This window comes from Rattus norvegicus, unplaced genomic scaffold (assembly GCF_021556685.1).
Source record: "Rattus norvegicus strain SHRSP/BbbUtx unplaced genomic scaffold, alternate assembly SHRSP_T2T unassigned-0000063, whole genome shotgun sequence".
Taxonomy (NCBI): domain Eukaryota; kingdom Metazoa; phylum Chordata; class Mammalia; order Rodentia; family Muridae; genus Rattus; species Rattus norvegicus.
Genome location: NW_028238803.1, coordinates 229,511 through 251,271, shown reverse-complemented (window position 1 = coordinate 251,271; position 21,761 = coordinate 229,511). Strand labels below are relative to the sequence as shown.

At 47.5% G+C, this 21,761-nt stretch overlaps 7 pseudogenes; all 7 read right to left on the bottom strand.

Annotated features, from left to right (window-relative positions):
- Window positions 1-2,775: 2,775 nt before the first annotated feature.
- LOC147997810 (5S ribosomal RNA) lies at window positions 2,776-2,893 on the bottom strand (annotated as a pseudogene).
- Window positions 2,894-6,811: 3,918 nt separating this feature from the next.
- Window positions 6,812-6,929, bottom strand: LOC147997809 (5S ribosomal RNA; annotated as a pseudogene).
- Window positions 6,930-11,533: 4,604 nt separating this feature from the next.
- LOC147997808 (5S ribosomal RNA) lies at window positions 11,534-11,651 on the bottom strand (annotated as a pseudogene).
- Window positions 11,652-13,980: 2,329 nt separating this feature from the next.
- On the bottom strand, window positions 13,981-14,098 carry LOC147997807 (5S ribosomal RNA; annotated as a pseudogene).
- Window positions 14,099-16,408: 2,310 nt separating this feature from the next.
- On the bottom strand, window positions 16,409-16,526 carry LOC147997806 (5S ribosomal RNA; annotated as a pseudogene).
- Window positions 16,527-18,910: 2,384 nt separating this feature from the next.
- Window positions 18,911-19,028, bottom strand: LOC147997805 (5S ribosomal RNA; annotated as a pseudogene).
- A 2,298-nt stretch (window positions 19,029-21,326) lies between these two features.
- Window positions 21,327-21,444, bottom strand: LOC147997804 (5S ribosomal RNA; annotated as a pseudogene).
- Between the last annotated feature and the right edge of the window lie 317 nt (window positions 21,445-21,761).

The window sequence follows — 21,761 nt, the reverse complement described above, 5'->3', positions numbered from 1 at the left end:
TCCACACTAGTAATTCAAAACCCAAGATCCAGATCATTCATATATATATATATATATATATATATTTTATATACATATATATAATATTGTGTATTTATATATGCAAACAATTATTGTACTTCATTTCGGTACAAGAATGCCAAATCAGCCACTCCTCATAGAAGGCGATGACAATCTGAGGCCACTTCATATTCGCCTCCTTTGCTTGTCAGCAGCATCTCTCTTCTTCGATTTGCTCTCATCGGATTCACTATCAGATAAAGATTTCCTTTTTGGACAATCGTTTTCTTTACCAGCTTTTCGAGAATGAAGAAGTGCTTCAATTAATTCTGGACAATCTAAATTTTCTCCTGGTACCCAAGTATTATCGGCATCTGTAAACCCCTTCCACTTCACGAAATAGTTCACTACACAATGGTTCAGTACTTTTTCTACCACAAATTCTTCAGGCTCAGCATCTTCAACTCTTTTACTCTTTCCATTCTGTTTTTTTTTTCCCAATTTTTGCAATGTAGTTTTATTGGAGGCCATTTTTAAAATTTAATCGGAGACTTGAAGCGCGCTCAGATGCTCAGGGCCGCGGATTCTGCAGAGTCTCCCGCCTATGTGATTCAGCTCAGGCACATCCTAGAGGAGGGGTTCCTCTGACATTTTTAAAGTCTATTTTTAGGGTTGGGGATTTAACTCAGTCGTAGGGCACATGCCTAGCAAGCACAAGGCCCTGGGTTCGATCCTTAGCTCTGGGGAAGGAAAAAAAAAGGCAAAATAAAAGTTGTGAAGTCGGGCTGGAAGGATGGCTTAGTGGTTAAGAGCACTGACTGCTCTTCCAGAGGTTCTGAGTTCAAATCCCAGCAACGACATGGTGTCTCACAGCCATCTGTAGTGAGATCTGATGCCCTCTTCTGGTGTGTCTGAAGACAGCTACAGTGTACTTATATATAAGAAATACATCTTTTTTAAAAAAGTTGTAAAGTCTATTTCTGTTTGTTGGTGTGGTTTGGTTTGTTTTGGGATGGGTTTTTTAAGGTTGCTTTGTTGTTTTGGTTTCTGTTGGTTTGTTACGCACATGGTCTCACTGTGTATCCCTGCTGTCCTGAAATCTCCTCCTGAGCTCCTGAGCTCCTGAGCTCCTGAGCTCCTGAGCTCCTGAGCTCCTGAGCTCCTGAGCTCCTGAGCTCCTGAGCTCCTGAGCTCCTGAGCTCCTGAGCTCCTGAGCTCCTGAGCTCCTGAGCTCCTGAGCTCCTGAGCTCCTGAGCTCCTGAGCTCCTGAGCTCCTGAGCTCCTGAGCTCCTGAGCTCCTGAGCTCCTGAGCTCCTGAGCTCCTGAGCTCCTGAGCTCCTGAGCTCCTGAGCTCCTGAGCTCCTGAGCTCCTGAGCTCCTGAGCTCCTGAGCTCCTGAGCTCCTGAGCTCCTGAGCTCCTGAGCTCCTGAGCTCCTGAGCTCCTGAGCTCCTGAGCTCCTGAGCTCCTGAGCTCCTGAGCTCCTGAGCTCCTGAGCTCCTGAGCTCCTGAGCTCCTGAGCTCCTGAGCTCCTGAGCTCCTGAGCTCCTGAGCTCCTGAGCTCCTGAGCTCCTGAGCTCCTGAGCTCCTGAGCTCCTGAGCTCCTGAGCTCCTGAGCTCCTGAGCTCCTGAGCTCCTGAGCTCCTGAGCTCCTGAGCTCCTGAGCTCCTGAGCTCCTGAGCTCCTGAGCTCCTGAGCTCCTGAGCTCCTGAGCTCCTGAGCTCCTGAGCTCCTGAGCTCCTGAGCTCCTGAGCTCCTGAGCTCCTGAGCTCCTGAGCTCCTGAGCTCCTGAGCTCCTGAGCTCCTGAGCTCCTGAGCTCCTGAGCTCCTGAGCTCCTGAGCTCCTGAGCTCCTGAGCTCCTGAGCTCCTGAGCTCCTGAGCTCCTGAGCTCCTGAGCTCCTGAGCTCCTGAGCTCCTGAGCTCCTGAGCTCCTGAGCTCCTGAGCTCCTGAGCCTGAGCTCCTGAGCTCCTGAGCTCCTGAGCTCCTGAGAGCTCCTGAGCTCCTGAGCTCCTGAGCTCTGAGCTCCTGAGCTCCTGAGCTCCTGAGCTCCTGAGCTCCTGAGCTCCTGAGCTCCTGAGCTCCTGAGCTCCTGAGCTCCTGAGCTCCTGAGCTCCTGAGCTCCTGAGCTCCTGAGCTCCTGAGCTCCTGAGCTCCTGAGCTCCTGAGCTCCTGAGCTCCTGAGCTCCTGAGCTCCTGAGCTCCTGAGCTCCTGAGCTCCTGAGCTCCTGAGCTCCTGAGCTCCTGAGCTCCTGAGCTCCTGAGCTCCTGAGCTCCTGAGCTCCTGAGCTCCTGAGCTCCTGAGCTCCTGAGCTCCTGAGCTCCTGAGCTCCTGAGCTCCTGAGCTCCTGAGCTCCTGAGCTCCTGAGCTCCTGAGCTCCTGAGCTCCTGAGCTCCTGAGCTCCTGAGCTCCTGAGCTCCTGAGCTCCTGAGCTCCTGAGCTCCTGAGCTCCTGAGCTCCTGAGCTCCTGAGCTCCTGAGCTCCTGAGCTCCTGAGCTCCTGAGCTCCTGAGCTCCTGAGCTCCTGAGCTCCTGAGCTCCTGAGCTCCTGAGCTCCTGAGCTCCTGAGCTCCTGAGCTCCTGAGCTCCTGAGCTCCTGAGCTCCTGAGCTCCTGAGCTCCTGAGCTCCTGAGCTCCTGAGCTCCTGAGCTCCTGAGCTCCTGAGCTCCTGAGCTCCTGAGCTCCTGAGCTCCTGAGCTCCTGAGCTCCTGAGCTGAGCTCCTGATTTTGATTGCCTGGCAAGAGCTCTACCACTGAGTTAAATCCCCAACCCCCAAAAGCCTACAGCACCCGGTATCCCAGGTGGTCTCCCATCCACGTACTAAGCATGCCCGACCCTGCTTAGCTTCCGAGATCAGACGAGATCGGGCGCGTTCCGGGTGGTATGGCTGTAGGCTCTTCTGACATTTTTTTAAGGAATATAAAACTATTCATTGACACAGCCAGAATACGGCAGATACATAGGTGAATGCGAGCAACAAACCAGTGAACTGAGCGCAGGACCCCAGTTGAAGAAATCAGAGAAAGGACTAAAAGAGCTTGAAGGGACTTGAGACCCCATATGAACAACAACACCAACCAACCAGAGCTTCCAGGGACTAAACCACAGCAGGACTTAATGGCCAACATCAGCTCTAACCATGATTCTACTTCCACATCAAACAGATTCCATGAATCATAACCTTTTAGTACAGATTTTAACTTCCTACAAAGGAATGGTTCAACCAGAGGAACCTTTACACAGAACAGCTGACTCGGACCTGCCTCTGTAGATCAGCTGGCCTCTTAAATCACAGCTCCACCTGCCTCTAGAGTTCTGGCATTAAAGGTGCACACCACCACACTAGGCCAAGTCTTGTTGTTAAATCAAGCTACTACTTCGTTTAATTCCGTTTTCTGAAGGTGGAGTTGGTATAAAAATAAACTACTGTATTTATTTGATAATACATCAATTCTGATGGGCTTGCTTTTAAACTATCCAATACATTACAGACTCTGCTTAATCCGAAAGGTTATGGTATCAGGAAAATGGTCAGGCTGATGGCCTCTCATCAACCTGTGTTTTCACGTTCAGCTCTTTTGAGTATTAAAAGCAAGCTAAAACAGACAGGTTATGTAAGTGTTTTATGCATACACTGCATACAAACAAACGCGCGCGCACACACACACACACACACACACACACACACACACACACACACCAGAATGGTCCTTCTGTGTCCCAGTTAAAAATAAGTTCTGACTTGAGTCATGACTGTAAAATCTCCCCAGTGTTTAAGAAAAGCTGTTCTTCAAGCCGAGGAAATACAACATGGTGTCAAGTACTCTACTGTTACAGGAAGCAACTACAGAGAGCTCTCACTCGCTCAAAGGAGTCAGTGCCTTTTGACGCAGAACGAAAACCAAAAATCTCCCAACTACTGCCAATGCTTTCAAAACTAGCATATCAGACTTGATTTTCATCAGGATGCTCTTTGATCCACACTAGTAATTCAAAACCCAAGATCCAGATCATTCATATATATATATATATATATATATATTTTATATACATATATATAATATTGTGTATTTATATATGCAAACAATTATTGTACTTCATTTCGGTACAAGAATGCCAAATCAGCCACTCCTCATAGAAGGCGATGACAATCTGAGGCCACTTCATATTCGCCTCCTTTGCTTGTCAGCAGCATCTCTCTTCTTCGATTTGCTCTCATCGGATTCACTATCAGATAAAGATTTCCTTTTTGGACAATCGTTTTCTTTACCAGCTTTTCGAGAATGAAGAAGTGCTTCAATTAATTCTGGACAATCTAAATTTTCTCCTGGTACCCAAGTATTATCGGCATCTGTAAACCCCTTCCACTTCACGAAATAGTTCACTACACAATGGTTCAGTACTTTTTCTACCACAAATTCTTCAGGCTCAGCATCTTCAACTCTTTTACTCTTTCCATTCTGTTTTTTTTTTCCCAATTTTTGCAATGTAGTTTTATTGGAGGCCATTTTTAAAATTTAATCGGAGACTTGAAGCGCGCTCAGATGCTCAGGGCCGCGGATTCTGCAGAGTCTCCCGCCTATGTGATTCAGCTCAGGCACATCCTAGAGGAGGGGTTCCTCTGACATTTTTAAAGTCTATTTTTAGGGTTGGGGATTTAACTCAGTCGTAGGGCACATGCCTAGCAAGCACAAGGCCCTGGGTTCGATCCTTAGCTCTGGGGAAGGAAAAAAAAAGGCAAAATAAAAGTTGTGAAGTCGGGCTGGAAGGATGGCTTAGTGGTTAAGAGCACTGACTGCTCTTCCAGAGGTTCTGAGTTCAAATCCCAGCAACGACATGGTGTCTCACAGCCATCTGTAGTGAGATCTGATGCCCTCTTCTGGTGTGTCTGAAGACAGCTACAGTGTACTTATATATAAGAAATACATCTTTTTTAAAAAAGTTGTAAAGTCTATTTCTGTTTGTTGGTGTGGTTTGGTTTGTTTTGGGATGGGTTTTTTAAGGTTGCTTTGTTGTTTTGGTTTCTGTTGGTTTGTTACGCACATGGTCTCACTGTGTATCCCTGCTGTCCTGAAATCTCCTCCTGAGCTCCTGAGCTCCTGAGCTCCTGAGCTCCTGAGCTCCTGAGCTCCTGAGCTCCTGAGCTCCTGAGCTCCTGAGCTCCTGAGCTCCTGAGCTCCTGAGCTCCTGAGCTCCTGAGCTCCTGAGCTCCTGAGCTCCTGAGCTCCTGAGCTCCTGAGCTCCTGAGCTCCTGAGCTCCTGAGCTCCTGAGCTCCTGAGCTCCTGAGCTCCTGAGCTCCTGAGCTCCTGAGCTCCTGAGCTCCTGAGCTCCTGAGCTCCTGAGCTCCTGAGCTCCTGAGCTCCTGAGCTCCTGAGCTCCTGAGCTCCTGAGCTCCTGAGCTCCTGAGCTCCTGAGCTCCTGAGCTCCTGAGCTCCTGAGCTCCTGAGCTCCTGAGCTCCTGAGCTCCTGAGCTCCTGAGCTCCTGAGCTCCTGAGCTCCTGAGCTCCTGAGCTCCTGAGCTCCTGAGCTCCTGAGCTCCTGAGCTCCTGAGCTCCTGAGCTCCTGAGCTCCTGAGCTCCTGAGCTCCTGAGCTCCTGAGCTCCCTGAGCTCCTGAGCTCCTGAGCTCCTGAGCTCCTGAGCTCCTGAGCTCCTGAGCTCCTGAGCTCCTGAGCTCCTGAGCTCCTGAGCTCCTGAGCTCCTGAGCTCCTGAGCTCCTGAGCTCCTGAGCTCCTGAGCTCCTGAGCTCCTGAGCTCCTGAGCTCCTGAGCTCCTGAGCTCCTGAGCTCCTGAGCTCCTGAGCTCCTGAGCTCCTGAGCTCCTGAGCTCCTGAGCTCCTGAGCTCCTGAGCTCCTGAGCTCCTGAGCTCCTGAGCTCCTGAGCTCCTGAGCTCCTGAGCTCCTGAGCTCCTGAGCTCCTGAGCTCCTGAGCTCCTGAGCTCCTGAGCTCCTGAGCTCCTGAGCTCCTGAGCTCCTGAGCTCCTGAGCTCCTGAGCTCCTGAGCTCCTGAGCTCCTGAGCTCCTGAGCTCCTGAGCTCCTGAGCTCCTGAGCTCCTGAGCTCCTGAGCTCCTGAGCTCCTGAGCTCCTGAGCTCCTGAGCTCCTGAGCTCCTGAGCTCCTGAGCTCCTGAGCTCCTGAGCTCCTGAGCTCCTGAGCTCCTGAGCTCCTGAGCTCCTGAGCTCCTGAGCTCCTGAGCTCCTGAGCTCCTGAGCTCCTGAGCTCCTGAGCTCCTGAGCTCCTGAGCTCCTGAGCTCCTGAGCTCCTGAGCTCCTGAGCTCCTGAGCTCCTGAGCTCCTGAGCTCCTGAGCTCCTGAGCTCCTGAGCTCCTGAGCTCCTGAGCTCCTGAGCTCCTGAGCTCCTGAGCTCCTGAGCTCCTGAGCTCCTGAGCTCCTGAGCTCCTGAGCTCCTGAGCTCCTGAGCTCCTGAGCTCCTGAGCTCCTGAGCTCCTGAGCTCCTGAGCTCCTGAGCTCCTGAGCTCCTGAGCTCCTGAGCTCCTGAGCTCCTGAGCTCCTGAGCTCCTGAGCTCCTGAGCTCCTGAGCTCCTGAGCTCCTGAGCTCCTGAGCTCCTGAGCTCCTGAGCTCCTGAGCTCCTGAGCTCCTGAGCTCCTGAGCTCCTGAGCTCCTGAGCTCCTGAGCTCCTGAGCTCCTGAGCTCCTGAGCTCCTGAGCTCCTGAGCTCCTGAGCTCCTGAGCTCCTGAGCTCCTGAGCTCCTGAGCTCCTGAGCTCCTGAGCTCCTGAGCTCCTGAGCTCCTGAGCTCCTGATTTTGATTGCCTGGCAAGAGCTCTACCACTGAGTTAAATCCCCAACCCCCAAAAGCCTACAGCACCCGGTATCCCAGGTGGTCTCCCATCCACGTACTAAGCATGCCCGACCCTGCTTAGCTTCCGAGATCAGACGAGATCGGGCGCGTTCCGGGTGGTATGGCTGTAGGCTCTTCTGACATTTTTTTAAGGAATATAAAACTATTCATTGACACAGCCAGAATACGGCAGATACATAGGTGAATGCGAGCAACAAACCAGTGAACTGAGCGCAGGACCCCAGTTGAAGAAATCAGAGAAAGGACTAAAAGAGCTTGAAGGGACTTGAGACCCCATATGAACAACAACACCAACCAACCAGAGCTTCCAGGGACTAAACCACAGCAGGACTTAATGGCCAACATCAGCTCTAACCATGATTCTACTTCCACATCAAACAGATTCCATGAATCATAACCTTTTAGTACAGATTTTAACTTCCTACAAAGGAATGGTTCAACCAGAGGAACCTTTACACAGAACAGCTGACTCGGACCTGCCTCTGTAGATCAGCTGGCCTCTTAAATCACAGCTCCACCTGCCTCTAGAGTTCTGGCATTAAAGGTGCACACCACCACACTAGGCCAAGTCTTGTTGTTAAATCAAGCTACTACTTCGTTTAATTCCGTTTTCTGAAGGTGGAGTTGGTATAAAAATAAACTACTGTATTTATTTGATAATACATCAATTCTGATGGGCTTGCTTTTAAACTATCCAATACATTACAGACTCTGCTTAATCCGAAAGGTTATGGTATCAGGAAAATGGTCAGGCTGATGGCCTCTCATCAACCTGTGTTTTCACGTTCAGCTCTTTTGAGTATTAAAAGCAAGCTAAAACAGACAGGTTATGTAAGTGTTTTATGCATACACTGCATACAAACAAACGCGCGCGCACACACACACACACACACACACACACACACACACACACACACACACACCAGAATGGTCCTTCTGTGTCCCAGTTAAAAATAAGTTCTGACTTGAGTCATGACTGTAAAATCTCCCCAGTGTTTAAGAAAAGCTGTTCTTCAAGCCGAGGAAATACAACATGGTGTCAAGTACTCTACTGTTACAGGAAGCAACTACAGAGAGCTCTCACTCGCTCAAAGGAGTCAGTGCCTTTTGACGCAGAACGAAAACCAAAAATCTCCCAACTACTGCCAATGCTTTCAAAACTAGCATATCAGACTTGATTTTCATCAGGATGCTCTTTGATCCACACTAGTAATTCAAAACCCAAGATCCAGATCATTCATATATATATATATATATATATATATATTTTATATACATATATATAATATTGTGTATTTATATATGCAAACAATTATTGTACTTCATTTCGGTACAAGAATGCCAAATCAGCCACTCCTCATAGAAGGCGATGACAATCTGAGGCCACTTCATATTCGCCTCCTTTGCTTGTCAGCAGCATCTCTCTTCTTCGATTTGCTCTCATCGGATTCACTATCAGATAAAGATTTCCTTTTTGGACAATCGTTTTCTTTACCAGCTTTTCGAGAATGAAGAAGTGCTTCAATTAATTCTGGACAATCTAAATTTTCTCCTGGTACCCAAGTATTATCGGCATCTGTAAACCCCTTCCACTTCACGAAATAGTTCACTACACAATGGTTCAGTACTTTTTCTACCACAAATTCTTCAGGCTCAGCATCTTCAACTCTTTTACTCTTTCCATTCTGTTTTTTTTTCCCAATTTTTGCAATGTAGTTTTATTGGAGGCCATTTTTAAAATTTAATCGGAGACTTGAAGCGCGCTCAGATGCTCAGGGCCGCGGATTCTGCAGAGTCTCCCGCCTATGTGATTCAGCTCAGGCACATCCTAGAGGAGGGGTTCCTCTGACATTTTTAAAGTCTATTTTTAGGGTTGGGGATTTAACTCAGTCGTAGGGCACATGCCTAGCAAGCACAAGGCCCTGGGTTCGATCCTTAGCTCTGGGGAAGGAAAAAAAAAGGCAAAATAAAAGTTGTGAAGTCGGGCTGGAAGGATGGCTTAGTGGTTAAGAGCACTGACTGCTCTTCCAGAGGTTCTGAGTTCAAATCCCAGCAACGACATGGTGTCTCACAGCCATCTGTAGTGAGATCTGATGCCCTCTTCTGGTGTGTCTGAAGACAGCTACAGTGTACTTATATATAAGAAATACATCTTTTTTAAAAAAGTTGTAAAGTCTATTTCTGTTTGTTGGTGTGGTTTGGTTTGTTTTGGGATGGGTTTTTTAAGGTTGCTTTGTTGTTTTGGTTTCTGTTGGTTTGTTACGCACATGGTCTCACTGTGTATCCCTGCTGTCCTGAAATCTCCTCCTGAGCTCCTGAGCTCCTGAGCTCCTGAGCTCCTGAGCTCCTGAGCTCCTGAGCTCCTGAGCTCCTGAGCTCCTGAGCTCCTGAGCTCCTGAGCTCCTGAGCTCCTGAGCTCCTGAGCTCCTGAGCTCCTGAGCTCCTGAGCTCCTGAGCTCCTGAGCTCCTGAGCTCCTGAGCTCCTGAGCTCCTGAGCTCCTGAGCTCCTGAGCTCCTGAGCTCCTGAGCTCCTGAGCTCCTGAGCTCCTGAGCTCCTGAGCTCCTGAGCTCCTGAGCTCCTGAGCTCCTGAGCTCCTGAGCTCCTGAGCTCCTGAGCTCCTGAGCTCCTGAGCTCCTGAGCTCCTGAGCTCCTGAGCTCCTGAGCTCCTGAGCTCCTGAGCTCCTGAGCTCCTGAGCTCCTGAGCTCCTGAGCTCCTGAGCTCCTGAGCTCCTGAGCTCCTGAGCTCCTGAGCTCCTGAGCTCCTGAGCTCCTGAGCTCCTGAGCTCCTGAGCTCCTGAGCTCCTGAGCTCCTGAGCTCCTGAGCTCCTGAGCTCCTGAGCTCCTGAGCTCCTGAGCTCCTGAGCTCCTGAGCTCCTGAGCTCCTGAGCTCCTGAGCTCCTGAGCTCCTGAGCTCCTGAGCTCCTGAGCTCCTGAGCTCCTGAGCTCCTGAGCTCCTGAGCTCCTGAGCTCCTGAGCTCCTGAGCTCCTGAGCTCCTGAGCTCCTGAGCTCCTGAGCTCCTGAGCTCCTGAGCTCCTGAGCTCCTGAGCTCCTGAGCTCCTGAGCTCCTGAGCTCCTGAGCTCCTGAGCTCCTGAGCTCCTGAGCTCCTGAGCTCCTGAGCTCCTGAGCTCCTGAGCTCCTGAGCTCCTGAGCTCCTGAGCTCCTGAGCTCCTGAGCTCCTGAGCTCCTGAGCTCCTGAGCTCCTGAGCTCCTGAGCTCCTGAGCTCCTGAGCTCCTGAGCTCCTGAGCTCCTGAGCTCCTGAGCTCCTGAGCTCCTGAGCTCCTGAGCTCCTGAGCTCCTGAGCTCCTGAGCTCCTGAGCTCCTGAGCTCCTGAGCTCCTGAGCTCCTGAGCTCCTGAGCTCCTGAGCTCCTGAGCTCCTGAGCTCCTGAGCTCCTGAGCTCCTGAGCTCCTGAGCTCCTGAGCTCCTGAGCTCCTGAGCTCCTGAGCTCCTGAGCTCCTGAGCTCCTGAGCTCCTGAGCTCCTGAGCTCCTGAGCTCCTGAGCTCCTGAGCTCCTGAGCTCCTGAGCTCCTGAGCTCCTGAGCTCCTGAGCTCCTGAGCTCCTGAGCTCCTGAGCTCCTGAGCTCCTGAGCTCCTGAGCTCCTGAGCTCCTGAGCTCCTGAGCTCCTGAGCTCCTGAGCTCCTGAGCTCCTGAGCTCCTGAGCTCCTGAGCTCCTGAGCTCCTGAGCTCCTGAGCTCCTGAGCTCCTGAGCTCCTGAGCTCCTGAGCTCCTGAGCTCCTGAGCTCCTGAGCTCCTGAGCTCCTGAGCTCCTGAGCTCCTGAGCTCCTGAGCTCCTGAGCTCCTGAGCTCCTGAGCTCCTGAGCTCCTGAGCTCCTGAGCTCCTGAGCTCCTGAGCTCCTGAGCTCCTGAGCTCCTGAGCTCCTGAGCTCCTGAGCTCCTGAGCTCCTGAGCTCCTGAGCTCCTGAGCTCCTGAGCTCCTGAGCTCCTGAGCTCCTGAGCTCCTGAGCTCCTGAGCTCCTGAGCTCCTGAGCTCCTGAGCTCCTGAGCTCCTGAGCTCCTGAGCTCCTGAGCTCCTGAGCTCCTGAGCTCCTGAGCTCCTGAGCTCCTGAGCTCCTGAGCTCCTGAGCTCCTGAGCTCCTGAGCTCCTGAGCTCCTGAGCTCCTGAGCTCCTGAGCTCCTGAGCTCCTGAGCTCCTGAGCTCCTGAGCTCCTGAGCTCCTGAGCTCCTGAGCTCCTGAGCTCCTGAGCTCCTGAGCTCCTGAGCTCCTGAGCTCCTGAGCTCCTGAGCTCCTGAGCTCCTGAGCTCCTGAGCTCCTGAGCTCCTGAGCTCCTGAGCTCCTGAGCTCCTGAGCTCCTGAGCTCCTGAGCTCCTGAGCTCCTGAGCTCCTGAGCTCCTGAGCTCCTGAGCTCCTGAGCTCCTGAGCTCCTGAGCTCCTGAGCTCCTGAGCTCCTGAGCTCCTGAGCTCCTGAGCTCCTGAGCTCCTGAGCTCCTGAGCTCCTGAGCTCCTGAGCTCCTGAGCTCCTGAGCTCCTGAGCTCCTGAGCTCCTGAGCTCCTGAGCTCCTGAGCTCCTGAGCTCCTGAGCTCCTGAGCTCCTGAGCTCCTGAGCTCCTGAGCTCCTGAGCTCCTGAGCTCCTGAGCTCCTGAGCTCCTGAGCTCCTGAGCTCCTGAGCTCCTGAGCTCCTGAGCTCCTGAGCTCCTGTTTTTGATTGCCTGGCAAGAGCTCTACCACTGAGTTAAATCCCCAACCCCCAAAAGCCTACAGCACCCGGTATCCCAGGTGGTCTCCCATCCACGTACTAAGCATGCCCGACCCTGCTTAGCTTCCGAGATCAGACGAGATCGGGCGCGTTCCGGGTGGTATGGCTGTAGGCTCTTCTGACATTTTTTTAAGGAATATAAAACTATTCATTGACACAGCCAGAATACGGCAGATACATAGGTGAATGCGAGCAACAAACCAGTGAACTGAGCGCAGGACCCCAGTTGAAGAAATCAGAGAAAGGACTAAAAGAGCTGGAAGGGACTTGAGACCCCATATGAACAACAACACCAACCAACCAGAGCTTCCAGGGACTAAACCACAGCAGGACTTAATGGCCAACATCAGCTCTAACCATGATTCTACTTCCACATCAAACAGATTCCATGAATCATAACCTTTTAGTACAGATTTTAACTTCCTACAAAGGAATGTTTCAACCAGAGGAACCTTTACACAGAACAGCTGACTCGGACCTGCCTCTGTAGATCAGCTGGCCTCTTAAATCACAGCTCCACCTGCCTCTAGAGTTCTGGCATTAAAGGTGCACACCACCACACTAGGCCAAGTCTTGTTGTTAAATCAAGCTACTACTTCGTTTAATTCCGTTTTCTGAAGGTGGAGTTGGTATGAAAATAAACTACTGTATTTATTTGATAATACATCAATTCTGATGGGCTTGCTTTTAAACTATCCAATACATTACAGACTCTGCTTAATCCGAAAGGTTATGGTATCAGGAAAATGGTCAGGCTGATGGCCTCTCATCAACCTGTGTTTTCACGTTCAGCTCTTTTGAGTATTAAAAGCAAGCTAAAACAGACAGGTTATGTAAGTGTTTTATGCATACACTGCATACAAACAAACGCGCGCGCACACACACACACACACACACACACACACACACACACAAACCAGAATGGTCCTTCTGTGTCCCAGTTAAAAATAAGTTCTGACTTGAGTCATGACTGTAAAATCTCCCCAGTGTTTAAGAAAAGCTGTTCTTCAAGCCGAGGAAATACAACATGGTGTCAAGTACTCTACTGTTACAGGAAGCAACTACAGAGAGCTCTCACTCGCTCAAAGGAGTCAGTGCCTTTTGACGCAGAACGAAAACCAAAAATCTCCCAACTACTGCCAATGCTTTCAAAACTAGCATATCAGACTTGATTTTCATCAGGATGCTCTTTGATCCACACTAGTAATTCAAAACCCAAGATCCAGATCATTCATATATATATATATATATTTTATATACATATATATATAATATTGTGTATTTATATATGCAAACAATTATTGTACTTCATTTCGGTACAAGAATGCCAAATCAGCCACTCCTCATAGAAGGCGATGACAATCTGAGGCCACTTCATATTCGCCTCCTTTGCTTGTCAGCAGCATCTCTCTTCTTCGATTTGCTCTCATCGGATTCACTATCAGATAAAGATTTCCTTTTTGGACAATCGTTTTCTTTACCAGCTTTTCGAGAATGAAGAAGTGCTTCAATTAATTCTGGACAATCTAAATTTTCTCCTGGTACCCAAGTATTATCGGCATCTGTAAACCCCTTCCACTTCACGAAATAGTTCACTACACAATGGTTCAGTACTTTTTCTACCACAAATTCTTCAGGCTCAGCATCTTCAACTCTTTTACTCTTTCCATTCTGTTTTTTTTTTCCCAATTTTTGCAATGTAGTTTTATTGGAGGCCATTTTTAAAATTTAATCGGAGACTTGAAGCGCGCTCAGATGCTCAGGGCCGCGGATTCTGCAGAGTCTCCCGCCTATGTGATTCAGCTCAGGCACATCCTAGAGGAGGGGTTCCTCTGACATTTTTAAAGTCTATTTTTAGGGTTGGGGATTTAACTCAGTCGTAGGGCACATGCCTAGCAAGCACAAGGCCCTGGGTTCGATCCTTAGCTCTGGGGAAGGAAAAAAAAAGGCAAAATAAAAGTTGTAAAGTCGGGCTGGAAGGATGGCTTAGTGGTTAAGAGCACTGACTGCTCTTCCAGAGGTTCTGAGTTCAAATCCCAGCAACGACATGGTGTCTCACAGCCATCTGTAGTGAGATCTGATGCCCTCTTCTGGTGTGTCTGAAGACAGCTACAGTGTACTTATATATAAGAAATACATCTTTTTTAAAAAAGTTGTAAAGTCTATTTCTGTTTGTTGGTGTGGTTTGGTTTGGTTTGGGATGGGTTTTTTAAGGTTGCTTTGTTGTTTGGTTTCTGTTGGTTTGTTACGCACATGGTCTCACTGTGTATCCCTGCTGTCCTGAAATCTCCTGAGCTCCTGAGCTCCTGAGCTCCTGAGCTCCTGAGCTCCTGAGCTCCTGAGCTCCTGAGCTCCTGAGCTCCTGAGCTCCTGAGCTCCTGAGCTCCTGATTTTGATTGCCTGGCAAGAGCTCTACCACTGAGTTAAATCCCCAACCCCCAAAAGCCTACAGCACCCGGTATCCCAGGTGGTCTCCCATCCACGTACTAAGCATGCCCGACCCTGCTTAGCTTCCGAGATCAGACGAGATCGGGCGCGTTCCGGGTGGTATGGCTGTAGGCTCTTCTGACATTTTTTTAAGGAATATAAAACTATTCATTGACACAGCCAGAATACGGCAGATACATAGGTGAATGCGAGCAACAAACCAGTGAACTGAGCGCAGGACCCCAGTTGAAGAAATCAGAGAAAGGACTAAAAGAGCTTGAAGGGACTTGAGACCCCATATGAACAACAACACCAACCAACCAGAGCTTCCAGGGACTAAACCACAGCAGGACTTAATGGCCAACATCAGCTCTAACCATGATTCTACTTCCACATCAAACAGATTCCATGAATCATAACCTTTTAGTACAGATTTTAACTTCCTACAAAGGAATGTTTCAACCAGAGGAACCTTTACACAGAACAGCTGACTCGGACCTGCCTCTGTAGATCAGCTGGCCTCTTAAATCACAGCTCCACCTGCCTCTAGAGTTCTGGCATTAAAGGTGCACACCACCACACTAGGCCAAGTCTTGTTGTTAAATCAAGCTACTACTTCGTTTAATTCCGTTTTCTGAAGGTGGAGTTGGTATGAAAATAAACTACTGTATTTATTTGATAATACATCAATTCTGATGGGCTTGCTTTTAAACTATCCAATACATTACAGACTCTGCTTAATCCGAAAGGTTATGGTATCAGGAAAATGGTCAGGCTGATGGCCTCTCATCAACCTGTGTTTTCACGTTCAGCTCTTTTGAGTATTAAAAGCAAGCTAAAACAGACAGGTTATGTAAGTGTTTTATGCATACACTGCATACAAACAAACGCGCGCGCACACACACACACACACACACACACACACACACACACACACACACAAACCAGAATGGTCCTTCTGTGTCCCAGTTAAAAATAAGTTCTGACTTGAGTCATGAATGTAAAATCTCCCTAGTGTTTAAGAAAAGCTGTTCTTCAAGCCGAGGAAATACAACATGGTGTCAAGTACTCTACTGTTACAGGAAGCAACTACAGAGAGCTCTCACTCGCTCAAAGGAGTCAGTGCCTTTTGACGCAGAACGAAAACCAAAAATCTCCCAACTACTGCCAATGCTTTCAAAACTAGCATATCAGACTTGATTTTCATCAGGATGCTCTTTGATCCACACTAGTAATTCAAAACCCAAGATCCAGATCATTCATATATATATATTTTTTTATATACATATATATATAATATTGTGTATTTATATATGCAAACAATTATTGTACTTCATTTCGGTACAAGAATGCCAAATCAGCCACTCCTCATAGAAGGCGATGACAATCTGAGGCCACTTCATATTCGCCTCCTTTGCTTGTCAGCAGCATCTCTCTTCTTCGATTTGCTCTCATCGGATTCACTATCAGATAAAGATTTCCTTTTTGGACAATCGTTTTCTTTACCAGCATTTCGAGAATGAAGAAGTGCTTCAATTAATTCTGGACAATCTACATTTTCTCCTGGTACCCAAGTATTATCGGCATCTGTAAACCCCTTCCACTTCACGAAATAGTTCACTACACAATGGTTCAGTACTTTTTCTACCACAAATTCTTCAGGCTCAGCATCTTCAACTCTTTTACTCTTTCCATTCTGTTTTTTTTTTTCCCAATTTTTGCAATGTAGTTTTATTGGAGGCCATTTTTAAAATTTAATCGGAGACTTGAAGCGCGCTCAGATGCTCAGGGCCGCGGATTCTGCAGAGTCTCCCGCCTATGTGATTCAGCTCAGGCACATCCTAGAGGAGGGGTTCCTCTGACATTTTTAAAGTCTATTTTTAGGGTTGGGGATTTAACTCAGTCGTAGGGCACATGCCTAGCAAGCACAAGGCCCTGGGTTCGATCCTTAGCTCTGGGGAAGGAAAAAAAAGGCAAAATAAAAGTTGTAAAGTCGGGCTGGAAGGATGGCTTAGTGGTTAAGAGCACTGACTGCTCTTCCAGAGGTTCTGAGTTCAAATCCCAGCAACGACATGGTGTCTCTCAGCCATCTGTAGTGAGATCTGATGCCCTCTTCTGGTGTGTCTGAAGACAGCTACAGTGTACTTATATATAAGAAATACATCTTTTTTAAAAAAGTTGTAAAGTCTATTTCTGTTTGTTGGTGTGGTTTGGTTTGGTTAGGGATGGGTTTTTTAAGGTTGCTTTGTTGTTTGGTTTCTGTTGGTTTGTTACGCACATGGTCTCACTGTGTATCCCTGCTGTCCTGAAATCTCCTGAGCTCCTGAGCTCCTGAGCTCCTGAGCTCCTGAGCTCCTGAGCTCCTGAGCTCCTGAGCTCCTGAGCTCCTGATTTTGATTGCCTGGCAAGAGCTGTACCACTGAGTTAAATCCCCAACCCCCAAAAGCCTACAGCACCCGGTATCCCAGGTGGTCTCCCATCCACGTACTAAGCATGCCCGACCCTGCTTAGCTTCCGAGATCAGACGAGATCGGGCGCGTTCCGGGTGGTATGGCTGTAGGCTCTTCTGACATTTTTTTAAGGAATATAAAACTATTCATTGACACAGCCAGAATACGGCAGATACATAGGTGAATGCGAGCAACAAACCAGTGAACTGAGCGCAGGACCCCAGTTGAAGAAATCAGAGAAAGGACTAAAAGAGCTTGAAGGGACTTGAGACCCCATATGAACAACAACACCAACCAACCAGAGCTTCCAGGGACTAAACCACAGCAGGACTTAATGGCCAACATCAGCTCTAACCATGATTCTACTTCCACATCAAACAGATTCCATGAATCATAACCTTGTAGAACAGATTTTAACTTCCTACAAAGGAATGGTTCAACCAGAGGAACCTTTACACAGAACAGCTGACTCGGACCTGCCTCTGTAGATCAGCTGGCCTCTTAAATCACAGCTCCACCTGCCTCTAGAGTTCTGGCATTAAAGGTGCACACCACCACACTAGGCCAAGTCTTGTTGTTAAATCAAGCTACTACTTCGTTTAATTCCGTTTTCTGAAGGTGGAGTTGGTATGAAAATAAACTACTGTATTTATTTGATAATACATCAATTCTGATGGGCTTGCTTTTAAACTATCCAATACATTACAGACTCTGCTTAATCCGAAAGGTTATGGTATCAGGAAAATGGTCAGGCTGATGGCCTCTCATCAACCTGTGTTTTCACGTTCAGCTCTTTTGAGTATTAAAAGCAAGCTAAAACACACAGGTTATGTAAGTGTTTTATGCATACACTGCATACATACAAACGCGCACGCACACAAACACACACACACACACACACACACACACACACACAAACCAGAATGGTCCTTCTGTGTCCCAGTTAAAAATAAGTTCTGACTTGAGTCATGACTGTAAAATCTCCCCAGTGTTTAAGAAAAGCTGTTCTTCAAGCCGAGGAAATACAACATGGTGTCAAGTACTCTACTGTTACAGGAAGCAACTACAGAGAGCTCTCACTCGCTCAAAGGAGTCAGTGCCTTTTGACGCAGAACGAAAACCAAAAATCTCCCAACTACTGCCAATGCTTTCAAAACTAGCATATCAGACGTGATTTTCATCAGGATGCTCTTTGATCCACACTAGTAATTCAAAACCCAAGATCCAGATCATTCATATATATATATATATATTTTATATACATATATATATAATATTGTGTATTTATATATGCAAACAATTATTGTACTTCATTTCGGTACAAGAATGCCAAATCAGCCACTCCTCATAGAAGGCGATGACAATCTGAGGCCACTTCATATTCGCCTCCTTTGCTTGTCAGCAGCATCTCTCTTCTTCGATTTGCTCTCATCGGATTCACTATCAGATAAAGATTTCCTTTTTGGACAATCGTTTTCTTTACCAGCTTTTCGAGAATGAAGAAGTGCTTCAATTAATTCTGGACAATCTAAATTTTCTCCTGGTACCCAAGTATTATCGGCATCTGTAAACCCCTTCCACTTCACGAAATAGTTCACTACACAATGGTTCAGTACTTTTTCTACCACAAATTCTTCAGGCTCAGCATCTTCAACTCTTTTACTCTTTCCATTCTTTTTTTTTTTCCCAATTTTTGCAATGTAGTTTTATTGGAGGCCATTTTTAAAATTTAATCGGAGACTTGAAGCGCGCTCAGATGCTCAGGGCCGCGGATTCTGCAGAGTCTCCCGCCTATGTGATTCAGCTCAGGCACATCCTAGAGGAGGGGTTCCTCTGACATTTTTAAAGTCTATTTTTAGGGTTGGGGATTTAACTCAGTCGTAGGGCACATGCCTAGCAAGCACAAGGCCCTGGGTTCGATCCTTAGCTCTGGGGAAGGAAAAAAAAAGGCAAAATAAAAGTTGTAAAGTCGGGCTGGAAGGATGGCTTAGTGGTTAAGAGCACTGACTGCTCTTCCAGAGGTTCTGAGTTCAAATCCCAGCAACGACATGGTGTCTCACAGCCATCTGTAGTGAGATCTGATGCCCTCTTCTGGTGTGTCTGAAGACAGCTACAGTGTACTTATATATAAGAAATACATCTTTTTTAAAAAAGTTGTAAAGTCTATTTCTGTTTGTTGGTGTGGTTTGGTTTGTTTTGGGATGGGTTTTTTAAGGTTGCTTTGTTGTTTTGGTTTCTGTTGGTTTGTTACGCACATGGTCTCACTGTGTATCCCTGCTGTCCTGAAATCTCCTCCTGAGCTCCTGAGCTCCTGAGCTCCTGAGCTCCTGAGCTCCTGAGCTCCTGAGCTCCTGAGCTCCTGAGCTCCTGAGCTCCTGAGCTCCTGAGCTCCTGAGCTCCTGAGCTCCTGAGCTCCTGAGCTCCTGAGCTCCTGAGCTCCTGATTTTGATTGCCTGGCAAGAGCTCTACCACTGAGTTAAATCCCCAACCCCCAAAAGCCTACAGCACCCGGTATCCCAGGTGGTCTCCCATCCACGTACTAAGCATGCCCGACCCTGCTTAGCTTCCGAGATCAGACGAGATCGGGCGCGTTCCGGGTGGTATGGCTGTAGGCTCTTCTGACATTTTTTTAAGGAATATAAAACTATTCATTGACACAGCCAGAATACGGCAGATACATAGGTGAATGCGAGCAACAAACCAGTGAACTGAGCGCAGGACCCCAGTTGAAGAAATCAGAGAAAGGACTAAAAGAGCTTGAAGGGACTTGAGACCCCATATGAACAACAACACCAACCAACCAGAGCTTCCAGGGACTAAACCACAGCAGGACTTAATGGCCAACATCAGCTCTAACCATGATTCTACTTCCACATCAAACAGATTCCATGAATCATAACCTTTTAGTACAGATTTTAACTTCCTACAAAGGAATGTTTCAACCAGAGGAACCTTTACACAGAACAGCTGACTCGGACCTGCCTCTGTAGATCAGCTGGCCTCTTAAATCACAGCTCCACCTGCCTCTAGAGTTCTGGCATTAAAGGTGCACACCACCACACTAGGCCAAGTCTTGTTGTTAAATCAAGCTACTACTTCGTTTAATTCCGTTTTCTGAAGGTGGAGTTGGTATGAAAATAAACTACTGTATTTATTTGATAATACATCAATTCTGATGGGCTTGCTTTTAAACTATCCAATACATTACAGACTCTGCTTAATCCGAAAGGTTATGGTATCAGGAAAATGGTCAGGCTGATGGCCTCTCATCAACCTGTGTTTTCACGTTCAGCTCTTTTGAGTATTAAAAGCAAGCTAAAACAGACAGGTTATGTAAGTGTTTTATGCATACACTGCATACAAACAAACGCGCGCGCACACACACACACACACACACACACACACACACACACACACAAACCAGAATGGTCCTTCTGTGTCCCAGTTAAAAATAAGTTCTGACTTGAGTCATGAATGTAAAATCTCCCTAGTGTTTAAGAAAAGCTGTTCTTCAAGCCGAGGAAATACAACATGGTGTCAAGTACTCTACTGTTACAGGAAGCAACTACAGAGAGCTCTCACTCGCTCAAAGGAGTCAGTGCCTTTTGACGCAGAACGAAAACCAAAAATCTCCCAACTACTGCCAATGCTTTCAAAACTAGCATATCAGACTTGATTTTCATCAGGATGCTCTTTGATCCACACTAGTAATTCAAAACCCAAGATCCAGATCATTCATATATATATATTTTTTATATACATATATATATAATATTGTGTATTTATATATGCAAACAATTATTGTACTTCATTTCGGTACAAGAATGCCAAATCAGCCACTCCTCATAGAAGGCGATGACAATCTGAGGCCACTTCATATTCGCCTCCTTTGCTTGTCAGCAGCATCTCTCTTCTTCGATTTGCTCTCATCGGATTCACTATCAGATAAAGATTTCCTTTTTGGACAATCGTTTTCTTTACCAGCATTTCGAGAATGAAGAAGTGCTTCAATTAATTCTGGACAATCTACATTTTCTCCTGGTACCCAAGTATTATCGGCATCTGTAAACCCCTTCCACTTCACGAAATAGTTCACTACACAATGGTTCAGTACTTTTTCTACCACAAATTCTTCAGGCTCAGCATCTTCAACTCTTTTACTCTTTCCATTCTGTTTTTTTTTTTTCCCAATTTTTGCAATGTAGTTTTATTGGAGGCCATTTTTAAAATTTAATCGGAGACTTGAAGCGCGCTCAGATGCTCAGGGCCGCGGATTCTGCAGAGTCTCCCGCCTATGTGATTCAGCTCAGGCACATCCTAGAGGAGGGGTTCCTCTGACATTTTTAAAGTCTATTTTTAGGGTTGGGGATTTAACTCAGTCGTAGGGCACATGCCTAGCAAGCACAAGGCCCTGGGTTCGATCCTTAGCTCTGGGGAAGGAAAAAAAAGGCAAAATAAAAGTTGTAAAGTCGGGCTGGAAGGATGGCTTAGTGGTTAAGAGCACTGACTGCTCTTCCAGAGGTTCTGAGTTCAAATCCCAGCAACGACATGGTGTCTCTCAGCCATCTGTAGTGAGATCTGATGCCCTCTTCTGGTGTGTCTGAAGACAGCTACAGTGTACTTATATATAAGAAATACATCTTTTTTAAAAAAGTTGTAAAGTCTATTTCTGTTTGTTGGTGTGGTTTGGTTTGGTTAGGGATGGGTTTTTTAAGGTTGCTTTGTTGTTTGGTTTCTGTTGGTTTGTTACGCACATGGTCTCACTGTGTATCCCTGCTGTCCTGAAATCTCCTGAGCTCCTGAGCTCCTGAGCTCCTGAGCTCCTGAGCTCCTGAGCTCCTGAGCTCCTGAGCTCCTGATTTTGATTGCCTGGCAAGAGCTGTACCACTGAGTTAAATCCCCAACCCCCAAAAGCCTACAGCACCCGGTATCCCAGGTGGTCTCCCATCCACGTACTAAGCATGCCCGACCCTGCTTAGCTTCCGAGATCAGACGAGATCGGGCGCGTTCCGGGTGGTATGGCTGTAGGCTCTTCTGACATTTTTTTAAGGAATATAAAACTATTCATTGACACAGCCAGAATACGGCAGATACATAGGTGAATGCGAGCAACAAACCAGTGAACTGAGCGCAGGACCCCAGTTGAAGAAATCAGAGAAAGGACTAAAAGAGCTTGAAGGGACTTGAGACCCCATATGAACAACAACACCAACCAACCAGAGCTTCCAGGGACTAAACCACAGCAGGACTTAATGGCCAACATCAGCTCTAACCATGATTCTACTTCCACATCAAACAGATTCCATGAATCATAACCTTGTAGAACAGATTTTAACTTCCTACAAAG